The 19,563-nt window shown below is 37.3% G+C and overlaps 2 long non-coding RNA genes across 3 annotated transcripts in view; one reads left to right on the top strand and one right to left on the bottom strand.

Moving 5' to 3' along the window:
• Window positions 1-19,563, bottom strand: part of LOC135305149 (uncharacterized) — a 333,233-nt gene that overhangs the window by 91,606 nt on the left and 222,064 nt on the right. For both annotated transcript variants that reach the window (XR_010366425.1, XR_010366426.1), the window contains one exon: window positions 16,120-16,199. This is a non-coding gene — a long non-coding RNA (uncharacterized LOC135305149). The remainder of the gene's footprint in view (window positions 1-16,119; window positions 16,200-19,563) is intronic.
• LOC135305152 (uncharacterized) overlaps window positions 3,881-19,563 on the top strand; it is a 53,270-nt gene continuing 37,587 nt past the window's right edge. Inside the window, exon 1 of the long non-coding RNA XR_010366429.1 lies at window positions 3,881-4,157. This is a non-coding gene — a long non-coding RNA (uncharacterized LOC135305152). The remainder of the gene's footprint in view (window positions 4,158-19,563) is intronic.

The raw sequence follows: 19,563 nt of genomic DNA, 5'->3' as shown, positions 1-19,563 counted from the left end.
TACTGACATTCCTTTTGTGCAGAACTATTAATATTTTATTTATATTCTTGTACTGCCTTCAAACCTCAGCCAAGAATCAGGTTCCCATTATGCCCTCTCAGAAAACAAAGAGACAATCCCTGCTAGGAATATGCATCAGGTAATTAGTTTTTAGGGACTTTTTCCCTTTTTTTCAGGGTGCCTTTGTAGACGCAGAGTCTGCCAAAGACACCAACCTGGATTTTCTCTAAAGCCGCCCAACCCTTTCTGAAATTCAATTCACTTCACAACTAGAAATTTATCATTGGCATTTTTTTCAAACTTACATCCAAGGACACTTCTCCTTTCCTAGAACTTTAACCATGCACAGCCCATGAAGTCAACATGCAAGCACTGCATTACCAGCCAAATGCAGATATGAAGAAAGAGTAACATACATGATCCTTCATCTCCTGTTCTGTCATCCCTGCCACAAAATTTTGGACCTTTATCAACTTTCATCAGCAGAGAGTAGTGTGAGATATAAAATATACAGAATCATGAGCTAAACTAGTAAGGATAAAAAGATAAATCTTCCATAATTTTTTAGGGTCATGCTTGGATGGAGATTCATTACATAAAGGAATCCCAATCCAGAGAAATCTTTCTGCCTTGCAAAATGCTTTTAATACTCATCTCTCCCACAGCACTGTACAGGATCATTTTTCAGGTTATAAATTTGAAAGGAGAGAGCAGAGGGAAATTTCACAGTTCTTTCACTTGCCATAAACTTTTTGGGGTGTTTATAGATCTTGTAGCAGAAACCACAATTCTCCCACTGGAATGTGACCCGTCACTTCTTAAAGTAGAAGGGAGTATGGCAATTAAAATGTCCCAATTTCCCTTTTTTTCCAGCAGTGGCTTTTCACAGCTTTCTTCATAATTGCACATAAATTACATACTCCCTTCAAAGTAAAGCTGTCCAAAAGACCACATTAACAGCTCGTGCATCTTCTTCTCTTTCACCTGCTGTGCTCTTCTTTGGACCAATGTTCACCTCCTAATGTGGTGACTTCACAATCTGTCTTTCCTAGATTTTGGTTTGATCCAATCTCTGCTCCCTACAATGAGATTTCCCTTTCATTAATTATCCTGAATTAATGACAAGCAGTCAGACTGTAGTACCCAGGATCTATCATCAACACTAATAGCAGGAATTCTGACTTCACAGCCCTGCCTCCTGCAAGATACAAGAAACCAGAAATTTAATTTTTTTTTTTGACGTTGTGGCCATATGCAGCACCTCATGGTGCAAAGACCATAAGGACTGAAGTCTTCCTACAGTCAGGTACAGCAATTACCTTTTCATAGTAAAATGTTACTTAATTTGACCTTGTTTTTAAGATAAAGTCCTGTCAATATGCCCTACTCCTGTTGACTGCTGATTATTTTTTGGATCAGGGATTTGTAGCACAACTGATTTCCACTGAGTTGTCTCCACCATTGGATGAACCAGTGGGCAGACAGCAACTCCACTCATGCTCTCCTACCTTCAGTTCAGAGGTCCTTCCCCCAGCCTGCAACCAGGGCTATGCTAGCTGTGCAACCTCTAGTTTGGAATTTCCCTGAATTCCTCCTCCAAGGAAGATGGACTTCTGCTTCCACACTTTGTACTGCCTCTCCACTGAGATGGGACTTTGCCAGTGCCTCATCTACTGCAGGGCCAACATACCCACCATACATTATCAGTATCACAAAGAGAGGGAGCCCATCCAAGCTCATTATCCTGTGCCAGATCATTTGCAATGATGAGACACCACACACAACAAAAGCTAAGGAACTTATCTGATCTTCACACAGTCATAAAGGCTGGTTAGACTTCCTCACAACATACTCATGAATTGAAATCTGGAAGCTTGGAATTAAATATTGCTTTGGAAATAGGAGCATAGCCTGGAAAAAAAACATAGGAGATATTCTAATATGGAAAAATCAATGACAGTTACCCCCCAATCATGCTTTCAGGAAACCAGCACTCCGTTCCCTGCTGCATGTAATCAACTGTTAGATATGCAGCAACCCTCTACTTACAACATAGCAGCCAATATCAATACTAATTAGACTTAAGAAAACAGCTCACAACAAAGAATTCATTTTTTGAGTTCCACACATTTTGCAAATGTCACTGATCTCCTAGATTTATAAATTTTCACTGTCTCAAGGAATACATACTTTCTTGCCTGGTAACTAATGTTGAAATTGTTAATTAATTTTTGTTTCTTACAGAGATAATCTAAGAAATAGTGTCTTTTAAATTTGCTTTGTATGTTATAAACAACTCTCACAGAATGCAAATTTTAAATTAGTTTAATAAGAGAACAGGAGCTTTCAAGATTGAAAGGAACACTTTGTGAACCTGGGCACACACATATTTTCAGTAACTGGGGGAAATGCACATAGAACAGAATGATATGACTAAAAGCAATAGCTGTGGAACATTTTGGGGAAATTTTGTTGCATTTAATAGTACAAATTTCAATCACGTTCTGATAAATAAAAACTAAATGCCAAGGAAAGAAAATACCTGCAAAATAATGTTTCTCATATATTTCACTGCTTATAAGGTTTTTACAGCCTCTGAAATCCTGCCAGGGAATCCTAGAGATGATCAGGAAGCCAGAGACAACTGCAGAGAAGCTCCTTATCTCTAGGCCAGCTCCTGGTCACTCTCATTTGCTATTTGACAGCACATTCCCAAGCCATTCACACAACATATTTTGTAACTGAATTGAACATAGCTGTTAAATCATGCTCAAACCAGAAAAGTGCTTTCAGGCAGGACTTGGACAAGCATTAAACCTTATGTTGCATACATCTCCTAGCAGACCTCACTCAGCAGAGGATGAGCACAGCTCTGGCCTCTCTGCCTTCTCCTCTAACAGCGCTCCTTTCCCCATGCTTGGAGTTGGGAGTCTGAGGTCCCGGGAGATGAGTACACTTCCCAGAGGAGTATCCATTAAACTTGCAGAGGCGTAAAAAAGGAGAGATAGTATAATTAATAAGACTTCCACTGATTTCAAAGACAAAGTCAAATTCATGCCAGCCAATTGTGCCAGAGTACAAACACTTTAGAAACGCAAAATCCTGAAATCACAGTCCCCCTTACTAAGTACTTGACTTGTTCCAAGATTTAAATAAAAATATCAGTACTGAATTGGTTTTTTTCTGTTTATATTTGAGAATACTCAGGAGCATTTTGAGATTTGGAAAAAACAATTTTGAGAAAAATTTAATTTTTAATAAAAATATCCTACATCACTCAGCAAAGATTTCTCCTGCACTATGGATAAAGTTTTTCAGAAATGACAGCTACCATTTATAAAAAATAGACTCAAATATACGTATTCTTCTCAACTCCTCACATCCTAAAGCATACTGCAATTTATTTCCCCACTTTCATCTACTGAGATTCAGAGCAGCCATGGTGTGATCATATGTTTTTTCAAGAATAGCTGATGAATACCTGAAAACTCTCCCACTGTGGGACATTCTGTTTTCTCAGAAATGAAAAAAGCAGCCAGAATGACACATTTTCTATTTCTAAAAATAAACTGAAAGGCAAGAGAAATCAATGAAAAATATCACAGCACAAAACATAGAATACCAATTACATTTTGGCAATCTGACTAATGAGATAGTCAGCTAATTGCCTGATTCTGATAAACTTTTTAGCAAATAATCTTATGGGTAATGTTTCCTTCCTTTCTAACCCTGACATTTTTCATCACGAAAAAGCATACAGACATGATTAAAGGCCTCCCTACCTGAGTTTGGTTTATGCTGTTAACCACCTGAAGACTCAACTAGCTAAGCAGACTACTGCTGGATAAAGAAACTGAAAAAAGGGTTTGTCTAGGAACAGGTTGATCTTTTCTCTGTATTGCCTTAAATGAGAATGTAGTTTATTTTATGAAACCTTCTCTGCAAGGATTTCTTACATTTCCCTGCTCTACTTTATGGAACTCTCCAGGGAGTCAGGAAAGGGAAGGATTTATCTGCAGCCTCAATTTTTCCCCCCCCACAAGAATTAACCTGCATATCTAATGGTTACCTCCCAGTTTGATAATCAGCAAATACTACAGGATGAAGAGGTGGTTAATTCAACCAACACTTCCTGTTTCAGAGAGATGAGAATAAGGGTAAGTCTCTGGTTTTTGCTTGGTGATGGTTTGTTTGTTTGGGTTGGCTTTATTGTTTGTTTGTTTGTTTGGGAGCTTTTGTTTTGTTTCGGTGCTTTTGGTTTGGTTTGGTTTTTGCAGGTTCCTGTGCCCTGCTCTAACTGATGAACTCAGGAAATGTAGAAATAGTTCCACCAGTTGGGAGTTTTTCAGAGCACTGTGGATACTCACACTGATTTGTTGCCTTCATTTCTCCAGGTGTTGCAGCACTGTATTATTCTGATCTTAAAAAAATACCTGTTATCATGTATCCTTCAAAAGATTAATATTAATTCTTCTGACTAGTTCTTCTATCATAGGGATTGATTCATCACCAATCCACAGGGAACTCCTTGTCCTGGGAATGCTGTATACGGGGGAAGCAGGGGGCCAAGACTAAAGCAGATTGAAATCTAAGGGCAAGCAGGAGCTCTGAAAACCTCAATTGCAAGAGACTTCTGCATGTTATTAACATTCAATCTAACTCAATTTTCAGAAATGACATATAATACTGCTGTGCATCCCTCTGTCTGTATTCCATTGCTGTCTTTTGGAAGTTCTTTCTGAATGCTTGTACAGCCTACAGAACTCCAGTACAAAACAGGGAGATCTAAGTATTTTACTAGTACACATCATATCATGGCTTCTTGGATGTCTAAAGGACGCCTCAATTCTCTTTTCTTTCTCTCTGTCTGACATTGTACTGAGCTGGCAATAACAATTAACAGCAGATATTACAGATCCATACACTTTTTTATTGCAACAGAGATTCAAACTGTGCATGAAAGGTAAGGAAATTCTGTAGAAATCTTGCCCTGCACAGTAAACAAACAGCTGTTTATCACTGGTCTAATTACCAAGCTAATGAGATTTAATTTCTATATTCATAAAGTATGCATGAGCAAGCACAAGCATATACAAAGCAGAGCACAGTGACAAACACAATAAATAAAATAGCAAGGTATTTGTAAATAAACATTAATGATCTTTAAACCTAAGAATCAGGTGATGCTTTATGGCAATGTTGCATGGGCAATACGTAATTCTAGTAAGTCTTGGTTTTTCTATATTAACAGCATTGAAAAAGTATAAAGTACATCATTTAGAAAGGAAAAACAGCAAATATACAAACATGAACTGGGGAATTACTGTGCTGGCAGCAGCACTGAAGAAAGGCTTGAAAAACAATACAGCAATAAAATAAGTCAAATTAATAATATACAGGTGCTGCAAGAAAAGGAGCATGTCTGGGATGTCACCCATAAGCACAAGCAGTGATTCTGTTTTCCTCTGACAATGTCATGGCTGAAGTGCTTCATTAGGAAGGAGCTAGATGAATTAGTGAGAATCTTAAGTTGAACAACAAAAATTTTGAGGGGTTTGGAAATTGTTAAGCTTTGCAGAAAGGTAGGGGGAAAAGCTGAATTCTTTTCCAAAAATCTGAAGACTGTGAATTCTTCAATGACATGAAATATTGCAATGAGGAGTATAAGGACTGATTTTCCCCATGGTTCCTTGAGGAATTATGAATACTCAGTGACAGCAGTGGGGGCTTAATATATGAGGAAGCAGTTGTCAATGGCCAAGCCCTGGACAATTAAGCACTGGAACAGCCTATGTATGAAAGCTCTGACATCCTTGCAGCTGGCAGGTTTTTAAGAAGCAGTATGACAACCATCTCCCAAGAGACTCTTGCTGTAGAGCAGGAGGATGAGATCGAATAGATGATGCCTGCATTTCCTTTCCAGTCTTTTACTTCTGACACTGGCCAGTCTTTACTGATTCTGTACACATGAAAAGTGAAGTAAATAGTTCATATTTATTACATATATATTCTACAAAGAATGGAATACATTAGCCTCGTCACCCATAAACCCTTGTGTCCCACCTCTGAGGAAGGTGGGACAATATTTTTTAGGAATACTGTTTGTGAGATGCAACCTCCTCCTTGCAAATATACATGCTTGCATGAGCCATGTCACTGAGAGAGCAGAGATATTGTTTCAGAAGTTATCTCTTGCTGACTGGTGCAGGTGTATCTGTAGGATGATCACTGTATCTCCACAATTATATTGGAGCGCATGAAAAATTAATACCTTGAAATCAAATGCTCAAGATTTTGTCAACTCTGAGAATGTTCAGCCTGGAAAAAAATATGATAAACAGCAGTTTAAAAATAGTTGCTCTTTCTGCTTTATATTCTATTCCCCCTAAATTTGTTCTAAAAGTAATATATGACAAACATGCACTGTGCACATCATTACAAATCCTGGCATGTCAGCATAAGCCTGATGACAGCTGGCCACCATATGCCTGAAACCAGTCTGGAGTTCTAGAAAAGCACATCTAAACTGTGGCTGGTTTCATCTTTGTAGTTTCTTTTTAAAGGAAGGATGGGCAGACATGGGTCCTGATTGTGTGGAGATGGTAAGTGTGTATTCCCCACCCCTCCAAGCTAGTTAACTAAAAATGAAAAAGTTATTTAACTAAAACTGAGATTTCAGTCATGTTGAAGACAATGGCTTTGACCTGATTTTCTCTGGGAAATCCAGAGTTCTGCATCATTCTTCTCATCTCCTACCCAGGTTTAGCCTCATTCTCTATGACAAAGTATATTAAATTCCCTCTTCTGCTCCCAGGGGATGGGAAAGACAGAGTAAGTCTATGTCTCTTATGTCATGCTGAGGTGTTAATGAAATATCAGTAGAAAAGTTCATCCCCTCAATAATCTATTTCTGGTTTATTTGGGGTTTTACCATTTTTTGCTTTTGCTGCTAAACTGAAAACAATCACCACTCACCCAGATGTGTAAACTGCAGGACAGTTAGCTCCTACTTACAAGTAGCTGGATTTTTTTCAAAAGTTATATTATTTATAGCAATTAATAATGGGGTGTAGGTAGTTCCTTCATAACTTCAGATGAAAGAAGCTCTGTATTAAAAATCTTTTTTCTCCCTGTCAGATTTTTCCCTTAAAAGGGCATCGCATCTTGGAAAAAATCTAGAAATCAGTCAGTTTTATTTTTCTAACCATCATCATCATTTCAATCAGAGTACCATTTAAAGTAACACCCAGATAGGGATTTTTTCCTAAAAACTTAGCATTTCTTTTGCATACTTATCTTGAGTCAGATAAAAGTATTTCAATGCAAAGTCCTGATACCATCCAACAGCTTACATGTTTATTTTGTGCATCAGAGAAGCCACACAATTTCTTAGAATCACGTCAAACTTCTAATCTTTATTTCATCAAGGGCCTACTGATGTAAAATTTTAATAGAAAAGTTTCTAGACTTTATATTTTATATCTATATTTATGCAATATTTAGTCAGGAAAGTAATAACTGGATAAACACCAATAAGCTATTCCAAAAACTTTCATTTCCCTTCAACCTTTAGGACGTTTTTTATCTTAAGAGAAAAAAAATATTATAGAAACACTTTTTAGATCCTATCATGCTGTTACACAGAAATACTTTATAATTTTTAAAGTCCAGTTCTGATTTCAATGTCATGGTGTTTGTTCCATGTTTTTTCATGCACGGAAATCTTGTTTTCAGCTGTGTCACATCTTTAGTGGCAGAAGTTACTAGAAAATATTTACATACATTACATGGCAGATATGTTGATGTTCAGTTGTTTCAGCTGCCTGGGTCTGGAGGATTTCTGCATATTTCTTTTCCTGTTTCAGAATGTTTCTAACTTAAGGCTTTTATTAAAAAACAGTAAAGATATCTTTTTATATGGCTGATTATTTTTTCTTTCATGTTTTATACTGTCTCTTAAAGACCAGAAATTACTCTTTTTGCCCTAGTCCCTTCAAAACATTAATATTGTTTAATATAACTGTGCTCCAGCTTAACTGAACTTTGAGACTTGAATATCACCTATCACACTGTTTCATAGGGACAGTATAATTTTAAACCAAAATCCCTCCCAAACTATCTATAACAAAATTAGCTTTCAAACAATTAATCTATATCACCTTCTGGCTACCAAGATAACAGAAATGTTAGAGTAGTCACATTTTCCAGTTATTTTTATGTGTCTTGCATTTCCAACTATTAATTTTCATAGTTTTACTTCTTACTTGGAATATCGTGGGGAGCAGGCATCATCACCCTACTCAGCAGTTGTAGCTCATTTTTATTCAAGCTGTTTGCTATTCAGTCTCTAAGCTTCCTGCCTCAGCTTAGCACTAAGGAAGGATCCTGCACAGCCTCACTAAATCCTCCCAGCCATTAGATTGCTTTCTGCTCCTTTTATGAAAGTAAGGCCTACCACCAACCCAGCACCACTTCCATTTCCACTGTTCTCACCCTGCCTTCCATCAGCTGTCAGCCTGCTGCCATCACCTATAGCTTAGATGGAGTTGCCATTCTTTTCCCTATTAAAATCCCTAATTAATCAACCAGAACCTGAATGCAAAGTCTTGCAGTGACTGTAAGTCACTGCTTGTCATTGTACATTTGTTCTGTACGTAATGGTCTGTAAACCTGGGAGAGTGACCCTGTGACTCCATGAGGCTCCTGGCACTGTGAATTGTCCTGAATTGTCCTGGAAGCACTGGCTGGCACCAGGACTGGGGTGCAGGTGCCTGCTGTGGGTCTAAGCCCCTGGTGCCCTTCTCACAGTAGCTGGCATGAGAGGCAGACTGTGGCCTGTGGCTCTTTCCAGGAAGCAGCTGCAATATTCCAGATCCCTGTGCCAGACTCTGCCTTGCCGCTTCCAGCCTGCCTCTTACAGCCCACAGATTTTGTTGAGAAGTAGAAAAGAAGCTGTGGTGCTGAGCTGACGTGCATGGAAAAGAAGAGGAAGGGATGGAAATATGTAGACAGCCCTTCCCTCACCCCTGAGAATCAAAAACTGCTAATGTTAAAGCGTGGATCAATATGCAATCTGCCACAAGTGACTGGTGGTTTATGCAGACCTTGGCAAGCAAGAAAGAATTTCCCTCCCTTGCTTCAGGAAAGTGTTGATATAAAAACAATTGTCAAAACTTCATCATCCAACCATCTGATATTGATCCTCCCATGTCAGCCAGTGCTCTGGATGCTGCAAAAAGTCAACACTCTCCTTCTAGCAATTGATCCTGTGCGGCAGCAAGCTACCACACCTACCTGTCTGAAACATACCTCTTCCAAAATGCACAGGAATAAAAATCCAACTCCCCGTAAGGAAAGAGGGGTAAGAGACTTCCACTTCCTCATGAAATTTAGTCAAGAGAGTCTGATCATGTTGATTTCTCCATGGAGCACAGGAGAGCCCAACAAAGCCCCAACAGTTCACAGGGCTGGAGGAGCACCCACAGCTACAGCCGCTGACTGCAATCCTATTCCATGAGAGGATCCTATTGATCAGTTCTTGTAACACACCTAGTTTTCTCCTCTTATCCTAAAAAATTGTCACTTGTCCTCCCCTAAAACCACACTAAAAAAATGACAGGCCATTTCCTGATTTTAAGTCTGAGACCTCCATACAAGAGACGGAAAAATAACAAAATTAAAAAAAATTTTAAAAAAGCAATGTAGCTCAGTCCTCAAAATCCTCTGTCATGGTAACACAAAATAGGAAAATGCACAGACTGTGAGAATTCTCATTCTTAACCATTTCTTGACAAAAGTTAAACTTGATGACCCTGTTGTACACAATCATATTTAATAGGTATTTGAATTGAAGTCTAATTCCAAGGATCAGGATGGCAATTTTCAAATCAGATATATTTTTCTGATTTGTTGGCACACAGGAGGGTCCATATATGTTTTGTCTTTTGATGGTTGTTTAGCTGTGACATTAAATATCCTCTTTTCTCTCTGCTTTCAGCCTTTTGTCTATCTCTTTAATACAGAAGTAGACTTTTCATAGCCTGCTGCAGGTGAAATAGATTTCTCTGCTACTCCCTCCATCTCTGGTAATCTTGTTTCACTAATATTACAATAATTTAAAGTTATACTGAAAATATTCTACTAAATTCTACTTTGACAGCTGAGAACAGACAACACCACGCTACTAAAGAGTCCCTCTAAAAGACACAGAATCTCTTTCAGGTGTGAGAATTACAGTTAGTTATTGATGATTTTTTCTAAAACTTTATATCAAGTTTTACTGCCAACCAATCAAAAGACATTAAAAAACCTGCTTAATTTCCCAAATTTAGTGAGAAGCATCCACAAAATGCAAAGAATAGTATCTGCAAATCACAGGTGAACCCCAGAAAAGGAAAAATGGTATGTGCTGGTAAAATGCCTGAAAATTCTCATTAAGCAAGAGGAAAGTAAGATTATCAGGCAATGTGATTTGGTTGTGATAGAAAGAAGCAGTCTGAAAATGCTACAAATCTCCAGGATTGCAGGTTTTCCTTCCTTCAGCAGGGAAAGTTTGGAAGTTCATCTACAGGACAGTTTCTGCAGGGCAGGAAGAGGCTTTGGAGAAAGAGCTACATAAAAATGTATGTTTACCTGTAGAATGAAATGGAAACAAAATTTAAAAAAAAAACAACAAAAAAACAAAAAAAACAAAACCAAAAAAAACCAAACACCCCCCCCCAAAAAAAAAACAAAAAAAACCCCAAAAACTAAACCCCAAACCCTAAACCTTAGGGTTGCAATTTTCCTCCCTTGATTCACTGTTAGAGTTTTTGGGACTCAGCAAGAAGACTTGAAATCACAGGCTGCCACGACTGCCACCGGCAGCAATACCTCCTGGCCATGCCTGTAAGGACTATTGCCAGAATCTCCAAGGGCCCAATTATCCCAAATGATGAGTAAAAACGGCTCCCAGTGAAGCTAGTGGGAGCTACAGGTGCTCAATCCTGAACTGAAAGTCACTTTGAGTCACACATGAACTGAGGGGCTGAACTTCAGGTAGCTGTATCTGAATATATGGAGATTGACTCTTTCATGAGATAAATAACAAGGAATAAGTTCTGGCTTGAACAGATTACAGTAAAAACTCTTCCCATTTATCTTTTTAAAAATAGGATCTCATATGGTTTTAAAATCATCTCTATTTATTAGTTTTTCTTTTCAGACAATGCTCCTTGGTGGCTTAATAATCTGCAGAGAAGGCCTGCCTGGCAGTGGCAGGCAAGCAGGGTTCTGGAAGACACAGAGCAGAACTGACAGGAGAGTTGTCGTGGAAGGTGGCAATTCAAAGCTCAAGCAGAATTAACTGGCACAAGGACGCTGCCATGTGCCAAATCCCGGCCCATTTATTGAAGGCAGGTTGTGTGCAGACGTGAATTACTCAAGAGGAATTTTCTCCCTATCTGCTAAAAGCCTCTGCTGCCTTGTAAACTGCTTGCACTCAGCGGCCTCCTGGTGGCTGGCTCTGTGGTGTTTACCTGAGGTACAATTTATATTCTTGCAAACCAGCCACTTCTTAGTCTGACTTCAGGAAAGCTTCTTATGTTACAGTTGTCCACTAGAAATTAAGTTAACATGAGGAAATCAAGTTCATCAGTAACAATTTGGCAGCTGGTCAATAAGTAATCCATGCATGAACCATTTCTACCATCTGACATGATCCATAGATGCTGGAATGCAGGTAAGTCTATTTTCATCATTCTTTAGGAAAGCAGTAGCCCATCATCACAGAAAATTGTGGTGAGTGCTTCCAGCCCTTTCCCTGCTTGAGCAGGAGACTGCTCCCTATTCCTGTGGGCACATCAACAGGGCTGCCTGGGCAAACTCTTTTTTCAAAGACTGTTTATAGGCTGTCATGAGAAAAACAGCTCTTTTTCCCTAGGGACTGTAAGAAAAGAAAGACACATCTTAGCAGCCAGAATGTGAAAAAAATTTGGCTTATACATAAAGTTTAGGGAGAAAATGTTTCCTGAAATTGTCTTTTTTCCCTTTTCTATCCATCATATCTTAGTGAGCAGTCTTATAGGTGGAGTTATGTTAGAAATATTTAGGTAGAAGACTATTCTGAATGCTGCATCATAGTACACCTGGGCATCATTTAGGGAGTTTGCACTGGGTTTACACTATTTCTATCTGTTGCTATATTTGTAAGTGAATTTTAAAAGACAATTATAATTAGTTATAGAAGATGATAGTTTGCTTTTTTTCCCCCCCATTTAGCTTCCCAGAAATCTTGAGCAAGTTTGTAAAATTGCTTTAGAGCAAGCTCTGGCATTGCAGTATTTTGTATGGGTTACCTGAACATTTTCTAAACAATAGTAGGTGCCTGGCAAAAAGCCAACAAAGGTAATGCAGGCTGAGTCTGTCTGCAGAGAAGTAATGATCTAATGACAAAAACTGAGAAATGCAAGGAAAATCTTGGGCCCCCAGATACAATTAAGGAGTGAGCAGGCTGAGAGGCAGAGGAGTAACCCCAGAGGGAGACAGGCAAAAGAATGATGATTAATATCAGTATGTGTTATGCTTGATAGGACCAGTCACAGCAATTACACCAGTGAGTCAAAAAGGGGGGCAGGGGCATATGGTTGCACATAAGGCTCAGAAGAGCTATTATATCCAGATATCACCTAGATCATTGTGAAATAGTACCTGTGAGGATTGCACCATGAGCTCTCCAAGAATACACATGCATGGAGAGCACCACAAAGTTTGTTATGCCAAAACTGCTGCATTACTATTAAAAATGCAATCATCAGAGTCCAAGTTCCTCTCTGGTTGTTACAACAAAAGCATCTGCTCGGTGATGCTACTCAAGACAAGATTGCCAGCCCTTTAAGTGAATGGGATTTTTGGAATAAACAATCAGGATGATTATGCTTTCCACTGCTGCAGGAATTTTTATTTACTTCTACAGCTTATTAATATAGACAAGAAAAAAAAACACATAAACATTTTTTGGTTGTACTAGATGGCAAAAGTATATAATTACATCTCTCAGTATCTCATCAGCTCCCATCAGTCTAAGCTACTTTATGAACATATTTATAAACTGCCGAGTATAGAGCAATTATGGGAAAGCATTCTCCATTCTGAATGCATCTGCACATTTAGCACGGTCTGATCTAATTAAAGTCACTTCCACTAAAGTCAACTGAAGTATTTTCACTCCAGGTTAAGGAAAAAGCACAATATGAAGACCCCCGCTCCTATGGCCAAAGCTTCAAATTTAACCAAGTAAGGATATTTCTAGAAATTATCTAAAACATGACCTGAATAAAATGCTCAGCTGAGGAAGAAAGTTATCTGGTTTTATTGGCTCAGCAAGAGTCAAAAAACATCCTATTTAATGTGGGTAAAATGCAGGAAACTGTACTCTAAATACTATTTGGGAAAAAAAAAAAAAGTGAAAAAAAGAGAAAGATTCTTGTTCAAGTATTTAAAGACAGATGAAACTAATGTCAATATTTTTCTCAAGTCATTTTTTCTGAGACACACAGTGAAATATTTTAGGGTTTTCTGTACCCTAAAATTCTCTATAAGTGTTAGTATCAGGGAAAGAATTTAAAAGAAGAAAAAACTGTGCATGAGATTTGATAAAGCTATTAACATAGACTATTTGGTTTTACTGGAGAAAAAAAAATATCTGAAGCACTTAAAAGTGAAAACTTAACATGACATGCAAGTTTAACTGAATTCCATATTAAATTCATATTGATTTTTTTCTCACCAATACTCCCTTTATCTAAACAACCTTTGACTGTCAAAAGCCTGGGGAGACTGCCAAAGACCACTTCATTAATACATTCAATGGGAATCCTTAAGTCTCACAAATATAACTAGGCTATGTTTATTTCAGGACAAAAGGCACAGTTAAATATTCCATCTTGAGCCAGCCAGGCAACAAACTTTATTTTGGAGGTTTGACAAGTGGCCTCTGCTCACATGACTGAGAATACTTAGCAGAAGTTTTTGATAGTTGAGCAGAAACTACACACCATGCCATTGACTTCAAAGGCCTCTCACCTGCATGGAAGGAGAAGCTTTTTCTAACACACTGAATTTGTTTTCTTTAAAGGAAAATCCAAAGAATGTGTCTATTGACCAAACAGCAAGTGAAGTACAGATGGAGATTTTTTCTTTATATTTTAAGACAGATTGCTCAATGATAAGCTTAATTCTAAGTGTGATTAGAGTACAGTAGGTAGTGTCAAATCATGTCCTTTGTTTTAAAAAACTAGATTGGTGGGTAATTTTCAGTGAAGTTGATTTGATCTTTAGTTTTCAAATTAAGAAGGCAGGAAGCATATACATATTGTGTCACAAACACAGCGAGCTTTTCTACTAAGCTGAGCACAGATATTAAAAATGGAAATCAATTTTTAACCATATTAATGGATTCAAAGTTTTGAAGGCTTTTGTGACAATTTAACATTACTTTTCAGAACACACCACTATCTTCCATTTTCTTTCTCTGTACTTTACTAATAAAATGTTCAGAACTTAAGTATAGACAGAATTTGAAGGATGTAATTAACTGTCTGGCACACCAGAAAAGGCTGTTTCCCTGATTCCTCCAGAAAGAAAAGGGCGCACAACTAATTATATAAATAGAAAGTAATAAGCATAAGAAAACCACTATAGCCTTGAAATCTCTACCATGGAGTGAACAAAAACCATCACGGTAATGACACAGGTGGAACCTGTCTAAGAGCAACCATGCATTTCACAGGGAACAAGCAGGAAAAGAGTTGGCACATGAGCACCAAGGCCCCAGATGGACACAAGCCAGTATAGGGCTTTTCACAACAAGCAGAAAAATTCCTCTTTCTTTTCCTACTTTCCTATTTATTTTACATTTGAAGGGATTTCTGAGTTTGGGGTATTTTACCTTCCCTTCTCTTTAGTAAGTATTATGTAAATTTAGGTTTTATCAACAAGCATTATGTACACAAATATGTAAATAAGACAGTGCTGAATATGATTTGCATTCTTACACAACTGCATTACACAAGCCACATTCACATTTAAGCCCTTCAAATAAATAAAACTAAAGAAATGTAAAAAGACATACAAGTATAACTGGAAAGCTGCCTCCCTGTTCTATGCAGACATACACAGATCCTTCTACACACTTCGTTTCTTAATGACTGAGTCATAAATTCTCAGTAATTATGCTAGCATAATTATTTTAGTTACACACTACCATCAAATTTCCACAATTTCTGAGTAGCACTGAGTTGCTGCAAATTTCCACCAGAACAGATTGTGACTCACAAATCTTTACAGAAGGGACATTTCCTACTCTGACATTGTCAAACATTACATAAGACAATTTTTCTCCAAAAGGAAGGATATCTCATGCTTAAGACTGGATTGATAAAAGAAACCAGGTTATGTTCCTTACTATTTCAGTCTTTCATTATGGCCCGAGGCAAGCGGTTTAACCTCTGTGTATCTACTTGCTATGACTAAAATGAGTATAATAACATTTTTTTTCCTTTATTTTTTTGTTTGCCTTGCCTTTGGGTATTCTCCATCAAGGTATGTTTTTTCACTTTGACTTCAGTCCTGCTGAAGTGCACACACTTCAACAGAATTACCCATGTACTTACTGCTGCACACATTGAAGGCAACCTGCTGCATTGGGAAAAGCAGCTACCACAACAAATCTTCAAAAACTCTGTGATGTATATAAATAAATAATACCTGCTTATCAAAGCCACTCATGTTTATTACATATTCTTATGAAAAACTTTATTAAATATTTATGCCAGTAATATTTGTATATTATAAAAAGGAGTCTAGAGCAACAACAGAGAGCTATGATAGTTTAAAAGTACTCTTAAGATTAGTTTCAATGGTTTTGCATATTGTAGCAAAGTTACATGAGCTCAAAGTACGCAGGAGCAAGTATGAAATATCTTAGAGAATGACCAAATTCAGGAGGTCTAAAATGCTTTGCAAAAACAACTATACCCTGCAAAGTAAAATCTATAACTTAGTGTATTGTCAATGTTGTCTTAATTTACCATTTTCTAGAGAAAGCACTCTAATTCTAGAATGTAATATTTAAGTACTTACTGTTACTGAAATACTGTTACCTCACTTCATTGACATGACTCAATCTGTGAAAACACTGCATTGTAAGAACCATTCAGCTCCTGCAGCAGAAAAAAGAAGTGTTACATGAAGTACATTTTTTTCCAGACCAACAAAAAAAGAAAGTGTGGCATGTCTCAAGCCTCTGGGTAATTCCTGACCCAGAATGGGCATTACCCTATTTTTTCTCTTTTTTTACTTATAATTAGCTTAGCTTGTAAAATAATCTGCAATATCATTACGAACAATATTTATTAAATAACATACATTCACAAAACTGATTTCCTAGTTGACAGGGACTCTATCACTGGCCACCCCTGCTGTTATTACTTTATTCCTCTAGTGTTTTTCTGATGGTTTAAGCACAATGCCCACACAAGCATTTTTTGCCTCACTCTCCCCTTCTTGTGCTACCTCAGATCAAACATCTTTTGTCTCTCCATTTTCAGTGCTCCATAAAACAAATCTGTTGTCAATCTGAGGACACCTGGCATGAACTTAGAAGTGGATTCTCTGACCTTTTTAACACATGGGGGTCAAAAATCACCATCAGCAGTTGAAGAGAAAAATGTGAAAGATCAAAGTCTTCCACTCCCACTACTGTTCTTGTTTTCCTTTGTTGATATGTGCACTGCTGACAGAAACCAGCATTTTTTAGCTCAGAAGTGCAAATATTTGATAGGAAACTGAGGCCAGATGTATAAACCTAAACCAAACACCAAATATTTCTGTGATTCTTTTTACAGCACTGGAAAAGGTCCTTTTTAACAAACAGAATCTTTCTCCTGGAGGGAGACGTTTGTAAATCAAACACTGTAGCTTTTATTAGTTGATAGACTGTTGATACTAAATAACAGCTGACTTTAAGCCCAAGAGCAACTGAATAGACTCCTTTCATTGTTGAGCTGAGCTATGCAAAAAGTAAACACTATAAATCATGAAAACTTTGCTTTGTAAAAGTATTTCATGTTAGAAATATACAACATTTTGGTAGAGAAGGCAATGTTTTTTAAAAAACACTTTTTTTTTTTAATCAGCCCCTCTGCAAATCTATATCCAAGAGAAAATTATTCATTTTCATTCACTTTGAAACAAAATTTTTCTTTTTTGTTTTCCAACTATTACTTTTCTCTGCTGACCTTTATGTGGCCCAAATTTTAGAGGAATGTAATGAAAAAGCCTTCAAGCATCTTAACAGTTACAAATTGTTTATATTTCAAACCGACTCTATCTCAAATCAAATGTCAATGTACATTTGGTCTCTTAAAAAGGCACAACATTCTTTTTGAAGTATGTTCATAAAAATATTGAAGAAAGAAAAGAATAAGAGTACAGAATAAAAAAAAAATGTGGATTTGGTCTACAGATACACTTAATTTGTTTTGTAAAGTCAGACATCAAGTTCTCAGTTATTCCCATTTTTTTGCGACCCAACACAAAATTGAATGAGTATAAGGTATGAAGGCACCTCTGAGGAAGCAGCAGATAAAATTTTACTTCACTCATCAAAGTATCAGTAAAATCTGATACAATTCTGACACAAAGCATCTTATTTTCTTAAAGTGCTTTTTTACACCACTCACATGGAGTGTCACAGACTCTCAGTGTGCTAATAATCTGGGAATCTTGGAATCTTATTTAACAAAATCTATACATGTAAATACAGTTAAGCTGCCTGTATGTGAAAATAATATAGTTAAGTATTGTGGTTTGTTGAGGATGTATTGCTTGGTGGCAAATATTTTTGGAGAAGCCAAAGCCTTTGTCCATGTCCCTTCTGGTACAGAAACCAGAAAGATGCTGCATGCCATCTCCTGTACAACTTAAGAAAGGGCTGCTGCTAAAGACCAAGGCCTCTCTCTCAAGTGGGCCCAATACTCACACAGGGGTCAGAATAAGTGTCTAATTCCTGATAAGCATAAAATCTAAGAAATCATCCAGTTGTTGAGTTCCCTTTACAAACCGCGTAAATAATACCTACAAGACCAGGCCAGGTACATTATAAAGCACTAACTTGTAAAATCTGTGGGTTTAAGTCAAGTATCAAAACATAGCACATGTTGAAAATCACTGGATGATTTATCAACTAACCAAAATACTTGAACAAGTCCCTGGAGGATTACAAGGCAGAAGCAATTTCCACACCAACTTAATCAATCCCCACTACAATTTCCATGATTTTATGTTTTTAGAGAATTTTGATGCAGTCTTAATTCCCATAGCTTTACCATCTGCACAGCATTTTTATGAAAGGTAATTTTATCCCCTCTACCAACCTGTTAAATATTGTCATGGGAGGATTTATTAGTTTCTATGACTCCAGACAGTATTTTATTCTTCCTCTGTTGTCATCTGGCAGACCCAAGTTCCCAATTTTATCAATTGAAAGCACTGAAAACATTCATTAATAAAATACTCTAATTCACTTGTTCTGTGACTCAAGACAACACTTGCATTTCAGCCCAGAGCTGACAACTTCTTTCATAGAAAGAGAGGGAGAAGAAGAAAGTTTTTTCTGTGTGATGTAAATCTCTGCAAGTTTAGAAGTCCAGGTAGAGCTCCCCCACTTTCTAATGAGAAAATCCTTCAGAAGTATGATCATAACAGAAGTTTAATTGCTACAATGTGTTGGAAAAATGTAATATCCCATTAAGCTCTAAGCTTTTTTAAGGGCACTAAACTCATTTTACCCTTAAAATTCTACACACACTACTGATGATTTTTAATTATAGTGCAGTGATTAATAAAAGTAGCAATGAACGCAGAAGTCTGAGCACACGTGAACTGTTTCTGCTTTAGGGAAGCCTGAAATGCATGACAGTGGATTCCTTCCAAATGTATTTATCAGAAAGCTGTTTGTCTTCTGTAGTAGAGCTTGATTCACAGTCATTCCATTTGTGTCAATGAATGCAGCAGAAGGCCTTTAATACTCCCTGGTTGGGAACTAATGCCTTTAGCTTTCCATTAGGTAATTTGAAAGACCTATTCATTTTTTTTTTTTCACAGTCAGCTAACTAATTCTTTAACACTTCATTTCAATACCACTAACACTTACTAAGGGATTGACTTCACTAAGTGAACAATCTCAGCTGTCTCAACATTTCATCACTACCTGACATATATAGCTGTGTTTAAATCAATGAATCACACTGAGGTAGGTCTATCCCCCTAAGCTTTTTTTTTTTTTTTACATCTAGTCCCAGTGCTCTTCTTTATTGTTCAACATGAAATTTCCAAGATCTGTGTAGATTATGATATTAAATTGCATCTTACCCCCATTTCTGTACTGTCCTTCTATCCAAATTAAAGACCATCAGCACTACATCTCAGGAACTAGGATTGCATTTCAAAATGCTTCCTCTCTGATGCACCTTGTGGCAAAGAAAAAACTGATTCTTTTTTTGCAGCAAAGACAATCACATATCA

This window comes from Passer domesticus, chromosome 7 (assembly GCF_036417665.1).
Source record: "Passer domesticus isolate bPasDom1 chromosome 7, bPasDom1.hap1, whole genome shotgun sequence".
NCBI classification, from domain to species: Eukaryota; Metazoa; Chordata; class Aves; order Passeriformes; family Passeridae; genus Passer; species Passer domesticus.
The sequence above is the reverse complement of the archived record's forward strand: the minus strand, read 5'-3'. Positions and strand labels throughout refer to the sequence as shown.